Consider the following 11102-nt stretch of genomic DNA (forward strand, 5'->3'; position numbering starts at 1 on the left):
TTGAAGTATCTGATTTTGCCTGTGGGAAATCATTAAGTACCACTGGTTGGCTAGAGAGCCAGGGGGAATGTCAGTATTTGTTGGTGTATATCTTATAAATCTGAAAGTAACTCAGAGCTGTGAGACTGTGTAAGTGCCTATGCTATAGAGGCAAATGTTGCTGCTGAGATCTCTGCTCTCTCTTGCTCTGCTTACCCGGGAGTTACCTAGTGCAACTTTCCACTCATCAGCATGGGCAGACATTCTACTCATGATCCAGCTGTGTTGATGGAAAAGGTGCTGCTGGTAGTTGTCCATCTTCTTCATCCCTGCAGCTTACTCATGGGGACTCAAGTGGAAGTGCTTTGTAATGTAACCCCGGTGTTGGCTCAGGCCAACAATTTTAGCTGTTTTAAGTCGTCTAGGATGATCTGGACTGTAGGAGTCACCCAGGATGATTTGGACTTGCCTGCTTGGAGAGACTGGGATGCCCACATCCCCTGTGATGCTAACAGAGGGGAGGACAGCAATCACAGCTGCACCCAGAAAGGCAGACTGCAACCTTGAATCTGCACAAGTGCACTGGCTTAATGAAATCCATTTAAAGTTGCCATAAATAAGCTGATGTAACTCTGTACATGCAGAATAGGTGTAAAGTCTCACCTGGACTTGTTAGAGTTGCATTAAATTGGATTTAAAGCACATGAGAAAAGAGCTTGCACCTTCCTCTCGCTGGCATCTTTGGACACTTTTGCAATACCAGCAATTGAGCCCAGTGTTAATGTTGTTTGTTGGCCTTGCAACTGGAAAGAGACACCAGCAGGATGGTTTACACTGGGAAATTACATCATGATAGAATGAATTGCTCAGGACTCTGGGTGACTACTGCAGTGTAATTTGCCATCATAAACAAGGCCTGTGAGACAGCTGTGGGGAGGCTGAGCAGCAGCAAATGGGGCTGACCCTGCTGCCATCTGAGCTCCTTTGGCAGCGAGGACACAGTATTATAGTGCAGGCAGGCTGTGCAGCTTTGCTTGCTGGCTCTAAGTGCCAACAAGATTTTCTCTTTGTTTGTGGGTGATTTTTTTTTTCGTTAAGTGATCTTCAGAGAACTAGATCACATCTTTTCTCTCCTCTCCTCTCCTCTCCTCTCCTCTCCTCTCCTCTCCTCTCCTCTCCTCTCCTCTCCTCTCCTCTCCTCTCCTCTCCTCTCCTCTCCTCTCCTCTCCTCTCCTCTCCTCTCCTCTCCTCTCCTCTCCTCTCTCTCCCTCTCCCTCCTCCTTTTCCTTTTCCTTTTCCTTTTCCTTTTCCTTTTCCTTTTCCTTTTCCTTTTCCTTTTCCTTTTCCTTTTCCTTTTCCTTTTCCTTTTCCTTTTCCTTTTCCTTTTCCTTTCTTTTTTATTTACAGTCTCAAATCAAGCAAAATCTCCCTTCTTTTCCAAGCAACTTGAGCAGGCTGCAACCAAGATCAAAATAAGAAAGTGTCAATTAACAGGCAGTGTATGCTCAGTTGCGAGACTGAATGGGCAGTCGGTGTTTCTAGGCAAGGATGAATATGGCAAAACCTTGCACAGGTTTTGAGGCTTGATTATTTAAAATTCAGTTGCTTTAAAAAGCAAGGGTTCATTGGCTCCCTGCTGTTAGGTAACTATGAAGAAACTAAAAATAGCACCTACAAGAACTATCAATTTATAGTTTAAATGGGAACCTATAGTTTAATTTCATATAAGGAAAGGTTAAATAACAAAGAATAGTTGGCTGTATTTCAGATTAGGTTATTATTCCCAGGTCATGCCAAAGTGTTCAGTATCCTACTTAGATCTCTTCAGTCACCCTGTGCACATGCTGCATCACTTCAGAGGGGTCCTTGGTGAGGGGCAGTTGTCGTGAGACTTCACACACCAGATTCTTAAGCAAACTTGAAGTAATGTCATTTTTGCTTACCACAGTGCGTGCATATTTTATAGGGTGAAACAGAAGATTCTTAAATCAAGATAATGGCAATTGTAAGCAAAAAAAAAAAAAAAAAAAAACTGTAAAATTAACCCAGGGGAAAAAAGAAGAAGAAGAAAAAAAAAAAAGTCTTCAGCCAGGTCAGCTCGTGTCTCTGATTTTCCACAGGACTGCAGGACTCTAAGAGCTGAACTGACAGGAGGGAAGGAGGGCGCAGCCAGGGCTGGGACAAGAGGTATCTAGAGAAAAGGAAAATCTCTTCCAGTAGCAGTCCCCGTTAGGTTGCTGTAAGTCATCTGTGACACCTCAGGACCAGTCACATTCTTTAGGATCAACTTTTACTCAAGGAAAAAGTTTGGAGAATTGCAAGATGAGCAGAGGAAATCTGGATTATCTTTGGAATAGAGAAACTTCAAACATGGAAAGGTGGTAAATCAGGGGCAGGCCTTGACATCTGAGATGTCAGAAAGACCACTTTGGACACGGGGCTCTCTTCTGGTGCAGTACAATGCTTGGGCTTGCTTTGTACACATCTCTGGTATTTAACTCTACATTGCAGGACTAAAGGTCCTGTGGAAAGCTGACAGTCATTTCAGAGCCTTCAGTGCCTGGATGGAGTGCCTTGAAGTGATTAGATTTTCAAGATGAGATATACAAAGCTCCTGCAAAGCCAGGTCCTGTATAGTATTGCTATATGAACTACCCAAATGAAAACCTATGAAACTTCTAGTCAGGTGAAAGTCTTTATCTGTCATTATTCTCCACTGCATAAATAGGGAGCATAAACTGTGGGTAAGAGTTTAGGCCTTGTTAGGGCACAAGACTTGAACCATCCCTAGAGGAGGTTTCTTTTTATTTAATTTAAAAACACCTCCCTTCCAATCCTCTGTTTTTTTTCCCTTGTGGTTAACATTGCACAACTTTACTGAGAAGCAGCTCACAATGAACCACTTCAAATATACCGCCTCATTTGCAAAGGAAGGAATTTCTCTCTGACAGTTCAGCAGCACCAGCATGTGCTGGAAAATAAGCATGCACCAGCAAACAGCATGATGCACATGGGGAATCCTAAACAGACTGCTTATAGTGTGACTGCATGCAGAGATCTAACACGATTTCGAAGTAGCTGTTTTCAGTACCTCGGAGCATTGAATCAAACTGCACAGAGCAAATAGAAGTTGCTGTTGGTCTACATGTGAAAATCATTATTAGGGGAGAGAATTATCATTTTGTAATTTTTGTACAGTGGAGTCTTGGCCTGTGCTTGGGAATTGTAGGTGCTACCAGAACACATATTTTTAACAATAACAGACACCAAAAACATCCTTTGTTGAAAATACAGCGACTAGAGAAATCTGTATTCCCATTTTCAGACAACATAAAATTGAGCTACAGGTAGTGAACTATTTTATTACAAAAGCTGATACTTGCAACACGCGATTTAAAACCACTGACATATCTACACAGGGGACACTTGCAAGCCACACCTGAGGCTGATGGGTGACCTACAAAAACTAAATGCCTGGCAAATATGTTTTCCATTTAAATTTATTTATTGATTTTTTTTCCTTTTTGGTGGTAAGCCCTTCTTTTTTGGAAAATATTCAAATGTTCATTTGGAAACCTGAGACTGAGTTGTGCTTTATATTAGGCTTCGTAAAACCAAAAAACCAGAAACATTGTTGCAAAAAAAAAAAATTCTCTAAGCATCTTTATCAGTGCTATGACTGCTAATGGTAGGAAAGTCACACTCGGTGATACGTGAGGCAAAAATAGATAAAGGTTATTTTAGACCGCTTTGACCTGAATGTCTGTGCAGCTCTACAAAACCAATTAAAGTCAGAGTCCAAGCCAGCAGCTTGCCGCCCCGATCCCCGTCCCCTGCACTATGCAGCTCCACAGCATGCCAGGCTGCCTCCCCGGCCAGCTGCAGCAGAAGCTGCCATGCAGCAATCCCAGCTGAAAGATAGCGTGTCCCAAATCCCCTTTCCCTCCTCCCACTAGGAATGGGCACGTGTATGTAGACTGGGAAGGGCGGTGACATTGGCATGGTGCCTGCCTGCCCGTTAGGGTGTCTTGTCTTCCAACCCAACTCTGCAATCCTTTCAGCAAGCAATTAGAATCATTTTTTCTTCTTCTTTTTAATAGTCTTTGTCTACATTTGGATATTCTAAAGTAGCAAACACTGGAGCTATGCAGGTTAAATAAATGCAATCTCAGAAGTCTACCACAGTCTTAACGGCATTATCCCTACTTGCCATTCCCATATCCCAGGACAGAGAGGGAAAGGGAAGACGTACACGTACAAAACATTTGTCCTGAAAGACAGTACAAAAATGGAGAAGACAGGAGGACAAGATTTTACAGGAATGGCAAACACAGCTTGCATCCAAAGTAAAATGTTAAGGGAAATCTGTTACAGCCTTCAAACTCCAAAATACTGTTTCTCACAGAGAATCTAAATCACCCTCTAGGAAAAAGGGAAAAAATAAAACTTCCTCAAAATGTCGAAGACCTAAAATCTATCTCTATCTGTATCTCAGCTGTTTATAAAGCGAATCTCCACGGTTTCTGTCATACATTTCAGTTACACATGTCCTGAGCTAGCAAACTAGTGGATACAAACCTGACCTATATAACCATGGCAATAAGCGAAGATATCTGTGCACACTCTAAACCATACTTATTTAAATAGCAGGAATTCCTGCATTTGATTTACAGAGAGATGAGTAGGTTTCTGCAGGAAACTCTACTAATAGTTGAAAAAAACAGTTCTGCTATGGACTAGAAATGGGTTCTCCCCACCCACACATACATCTGGGATTTGATCATGGACCTTTAGGAGAAACCCACAAAGCTTGTTCTGCTTAGGAGAGTATATTACAGGGCAAAGGAAAACCTTGCGGGCTTGAGAATTGGGTGGAATCCATTTATTCCACATGTGAAAAGACTGGATGAGGAACTGGAGGATCTGCAACAACCAAACTGAAACCTCTCCATGTATTACACACATAAGCCACTCTTGATTGAAGTCCTGTAAATCTTTTCCTTATATAATATGTTTCCTTGTCTGGTAGGGCTTGATTTCAATTTATACTGTTCTTTTTTTCTTTCCATCATGTTCAAAACTATCATAAACAGTCTGTAAACTCTGTATCGCAAATGGCTTTCTAATAATAAAAAGGTATTTTGAGAAGAAAGATCAGTTCCTCATGTCAATGTTGAAAAAGGGACACTGTCATGTAGTCAGAGGTAAAAAAAAATTTATTAATCTTTAAATTATTGTAATATGGTAACAATATAATAAATATAGGAAGGAACATTCTACAGACTCTAAATAAAGAACTAAATTTCTAGCAAGAAAAGAAATACTTTCCCCAAAGGAAGTTAAAGCTTCTGGAACATCCCTGGTGGAGGTATTTTCTATATGAATTGTTTTAAAGAACTAGAGTACATAAACTAACAAAATTGTCTAGGTTAGAAAAAGCCTAAATCACAGGCAAAATATGTATTTTCTCTACTAATGCAGTTGGCGTCTTCCTCAGAGAAGTACTTAAATTTCATCTTTTGTCTCCAACAGACACCCCTGCAAAATCCTGTTTACTTACACCGTGACAGTATTCCTCACCAAAGCAAACATCTGCACTTCTGCAGCAAATGCTTTTGGGATCTCTACTTGCTCTTTCAGGAAACATCTGTGTCAATACACCTCAGTGAAGACGTTCTTTGCAAAAGAAATCTGTCACCATCTTCTTGATTTATTATTATTTACTGTTGTGCTGTCCAAATAATCCCAGAAGTTTATCCCCATGTCTGAAGATCTGTACAGGTTTTGTTTGCTTGGATGGTTTCACAAGGATGAAAGCAGCATTTCCAAAACACTACAGTGAGCATTGCTGTAGTTAAAGCAAAAACATTGGTGTTTGATCTTTGGATTTTATAAAAGCTAGTTTATAATCACAATATCTTATCTGTTCTTAGAAGGTAAATGGTACATTTATGAAAACAGAACTTATAAGGAAACAAACCTATTGAATCTTACTTTAAAATGCAAAGACATAAAAAGATTTTGCTATTTGTAATGTGAAGAAAGCTTGTTTCCAATTCCCCAAATATTTTAACAAGCAATATTGTGTATATACAAGCTTTGCAATATCAATTGAGTGGTTATTAAACATATTTGAGTTATTCCCCTGCTCCCAGCACACTCGCACACGCACACAGACATATGTGATATTCATGTTAACAATTTATCTCTTGGTGGGAAGAAGCGAGTGCTTTCTCAGTCCAGTTATCCTGCAGGTTGCCTCAGGTTATTTTAGTTTTTATGTTCAATTTTGAAGGGATTTTATGGATTTACCAAAATATCATAATTTTTATTTTGAAATCACATTTTTTTCCAAACAGATCCAATCCAGATCAGACCTTATCATACTCTGTTTCAGTTCACTGCCACCATATGTAAGTGTTGTCGGGGCTGTAATACATAAACTATCTGGCTCCAGGTCTGGTTTCACTGTGGTTTTGGAATACAGATTTTATAATATGCAGTTTCCTTCCTCTGAAGTCAATGGGCTATTCAGTGGAATAAGGTTTCTGAGGCACAGGTCAGATCTTCAAAGGCATATAGGCACTCAAATCCTGTTTAAGGATATTCCACTGATTTGAGCGAGGTACATGCCTTATCCCCTTCAAAGGAGGGGAGGCGGATTTCCCAAACCACAGCTAGACCCAGGTTAAACAGGCACCCAGGCACCCCCCAGACAATCTCATGACTACACATCCCCTGGCCTTACTGATAGGTCACTAACATAAGACACAGGTTGGACATGCCCTTCTTTAGGTGACACTCGATGCAAATAGAGCCATCCTCAGGTTGCTCCAGTTTATGCCGTTGATGAGACTGAAAGACCTGATGGAATTTTTGGCCTTGGATTGCTTGAGTTTCCATGATGTTACTGCACACACACGTGCAGTGAGCTTGCTGCACAGATGGTCTGCATACACGTGCCTCTGGTATGGACATCTGAAGCTTCTGGGATGCACCAGACTGGCTGAGCAGAAGCAAAGCAGCTGAACAGCACGTAAGCAACAGCATTGATAGTCTCCAGAAGCACAGTGCTTTCTGTGCCTTCTCTATGAACGTACAGCCTCTGAAGCTGCCCTAAAACATCAGATCTGCTGTGTTGGTGCGTGGTGACAACAGCACATGCTTCCAGCAGAATTTATCTGCTGCAGCACGGTAGCCACGGCTGTGAAATCTGGAGAGGTGCCAGTGCACTTGGAGCTCTTCTACTGGACCTTCAACCAAAGCTGCTGTACATCCAGAAAGTCAGCCAAACATAGCAAAATCCTCAAAATGAAATTAAATCTCCAAGAGAGAAGAAGAGGACATGTCCTGGAAAGCTCAGCTTTATGGCATTTTGACTCCAAGCTCCAAAACAATGTCACCTTGCTTGGTTGTCCCTTTGGCTCTGACTAAATAATTTGGACTCGTGCTTTCTGATAGACCAGTGTTCTCTGACTTCCTGAGATGTGTGTGGACAGTGGTAGACTTAGGTCAAACTTTATGGTGGCAGAATAATAGCTTCAGTTTTGAAAGAGCCCTTCAGGCCAGGGCTACACTAAAAAGTATTGCTGCTTTAGTCGTTTTAGAAGGTGCTTATGCCTGGGGACAACAACCTATGTGTACCTAGCTGTAGCAAAATTTAAATCGTCACGGCATCAGGATGTAGACTGCACGTTTGGTTGTTTTACAGGTCCTGCCATAAGATGGGTAATGAGAGACAGAGAAGAAGCCCAGCTGAAAGTTGCCAGAGGTTTGCCCCGACTGTGAAGAGCTGTGTCATTGATTCAGTACAGAAAATTGGGCCCTTATACACACAGATTATAATCTAAAACTTGTTTTGAGCAAGTATTAAACTGGATGATACAAAGGACATCTTTGGCTTTCTGCTATTTGCCAAAGTGAGAAAGAGTATGTCAGGAAAAAAAAAATCACACCGTGGTTTTCCTGCTAATCATATTTTTTCCCTCAGCCATCGCTAGCCATGCTCTATTCCCACCTTCTTGGTGAGTTCTCATGTTCCTATATAACCAGAGCAGATACTGCTGTGGTATTTGGGGTCACAGTGCATCTTCTCTAACTACATGTATGAAAAGCAGGTCTTGGAACCACAGTAAATTCCTCCTCTTGCCCTGGATCTGAGGAAGTTGCAGGTCTTTGGACCTGTGCTGGAAAACCCAGAGAGGTGTAGATTGGGGATGGGGCTGATTCAGGCCTCTCACAAGCCTGCAGATGAGAGAAGGGGGCTAAATGGAAGGCAGATGGTCACGCCTCACGTATGGAAGAATTAAGCAGATATACGAGCAAAACCTCACAGGCAATTTCTTCCAGCTAATCCCTGCCATAATTTTTCCCACAGCAAAGCTGATCCAGTACATCATTTCCATGAGACAGAAGGCAGTTTTATCATTGCTCACTTCTCAGAGGTCTTAGACACTTGCTTTTAATCATACAGTGTATGCTGACATCTGGTGGTATTCAGTAACCAAATCTCCGTTAAACAAATAAATTTCAGTTTTTAGGAGTATGCATTTTTGTTTTCCTTTAGTTGGGTCCAGAAAGTGAGGATTCCTCCTAAACCATCTTGGACTGGAGATTAGACCGAGACATGCATATGGTCCTGGATCTCTTGCAAGACACTTACATGGGCGCATGTCCCCAGGTGAAGATAGAACCACCAGCCAAGGGACCTGACTACATTCAGACACAGTAATTCCAGCACAAAATGGAGCAAAAAGCATCTTACCGTTCCCCATTCTGAACGCAGAGAGCCACTGCACTAAAAATAAGTGCCACAAAACTACCACAGGCTTTAGCAGGAACAGAGGCACTGTAAAGTGGTGGTAACACTTCTCATGTAATTTATTTTGTCTTATCTTTATTTCAAATTGGAGAAAAAGAAGCAAAGCACCATGTATGAACAGCAAGTGAGATTGCAACAAAACCTTGTTTCATGGCAAGTGAGAATAAGTAGCATGGAGTCAGCTGCCATGGTTTAAAAGATAAAAAAAATTTGGATTTAAATAATGTTTAAATTTCATTTCCTCCACTCCTTATTCTGTTTTTGATTAGTTTTAAGAGCAGTTGATGGTCTTGTGATTTGAAGGTTTTGCATTTTAAATTTTGTGTACATGGCCTAGAATTTTATGTGAAATTGTGGGTTTGATCTTTGACCTCTGTTTACTACAGTCCTGATTTGCCACAAATTTGATAGCAAGCCGTAAGGACCTACTGTAAACAAGCTGCTCACTTTACATAGCTATGTTTGCTTCCTAAATGAAGAAGTATGTATGGAATATACTTTGGGTACTGTAGCCTCCTAAAGAAATAATAAAAACCACATCGCTGCTCAGCTCTCCAGGTGATGTTTACATTTGGAGAAAATAAGTTGCATGCCTAATAGAGAGAGAAAATGCAATTCTTGTCCATCTTAGGTTTGTTTTAAATTGTTCTTTAAAGATTTTAGAGCTCAGGCCACCTCTTTTGATGTCAGTGGGAGTTTTGCCACTGATTTTTAAAGGATCAGGATTAAGCATAAATTGTTAGGGTCTAAAAGGCAAAAATTGAAATGTCCAAAGCCTACAATCTCTCACTGATCCACCATCCAGAAAGAAGGGACAAAAGCCTTCTACAAGGTCTGTAATGTACATCTTGATTCCAGCACTCCTGTTTTCCGTACATTTGTATACTTCAAGATGAAAAGCAACTTCCAGTCAGAACTGTAATTGATGGCATATGGAGTAGGACACACTTCCACCATGGACTTGTAAAGCTTCTGGGGGAAGGGAGATGAAAGCTGCTTGTAAAAATCAACAGGCTGTCTGTACGCATCTTCCACAAGTAGACCTGGCCTATCAGTACACAGTATACCCTGCCTGCAACCCCTCCCAGGAAGAGTCCCCAGCTCACAGGTTCAGGCCTTCAGGCATGGTCTTACACCTTACAGTAAATGACCCAGTAAAAGTCTGCTGGTGAACATTTAGCTCAGAAACATGTCTGATCATCCTGTACAAGCTTAGCACTTTTTGCACTAATCTGGCACTAGCAGCTATATCTTCTGAGCAGCAGGTCAATGTAAGGTATTCACCTTTCTCCTGTATCATCCAGCCAGGATCATCCATCCCAGCAGCGAACTTCTCACCATCTGGGCTTCGTCCTCACAGTGGAGAGCAGATGGTGGTGGGAACACCTAGGCACCCTGGAGAAAGGCCTGTTGTCCTGTTTGACAGAGGAGCAAACAATAACCTCATGTGTTTTCTGGCTTAGGGAGTCTTGGTAACTGTGACCAAAGCCTTGTAGTTAAGGATGTAAACTCTTCTCAGCTAAGAATACAGTTAATCTACAGTGAGGAAGTGTAAGCTCAGAGAAGTGATGGGACACGGACAAACAGATATGAAAGGCCCTCTTGTATCCTCTTCAGACACCCTAGTGCATTGAGTATCTGAAATGAAGTGACCCTGGTGCCAGGTCAAGCTATCCACGGATGACTTAGGAGGCTAAAGCAATTGCAGGTAGGAAACTGCATAATGAGCATGTTGGTTTATGTGGTCCCAATATCAGACAAGCCAGAGTTCAGGGAGACATGTGGATCAAGCAGTTTCCCAGATCATGTGAACTGGTGATCGATAAAGCACCCATTGAAGTCTGGAAAGCCTTGTGACCCAACAGAGGAATATCATGTTCTATTAGTAGAGACTCATAACTTGGCCAATGAATATCAGATAGAAATACAGCATCGGAGTAAGGAAATCCATGCAGTTAAAACTCACAACAGTCTCTTGTGTCTCCGTTTCTCAGAAGTACTCCAAGCTGATAAGAGCCTGATGGGAGCCACTAGAGGCAGATGTCATTTCTCAGGCTGTGTAACCCTTTCTCTTCTACCCCAAAATGACTGGCAATAGACTGGGAGGAGACAAAAGAGTGCCACCTTGAAATGAGTGAGTTTGATCATCCTTGAGATTTTCTAGCAATGCAACCAGCAGCTACTCTTCACAGGTGCTACCTCCTGCTGGGTGCTACTCTGAGTGAGATACTACTCAAAGGGAGGGAGGTGGCTCAGTATTGTCTTGATTCTAGTGTGGATCAGCCACTACATCCAGACAAAA

Source organism: Patagioenas fasciata, chromosome 2, assembly GCF_037038585.1.
Source record: "Patagioenas fasciata isolate bPatFas1 chromosome 2, bPatFas1.hap1, whole genome shotgun sequence".
Classification (NCBI taxonomy): domain Eukaryota; kingdom Metazoa; phylum Chordata; class Aves; order Columbiformes; family Columbidae; genus Patagioenas; species Patagioenas fasciata.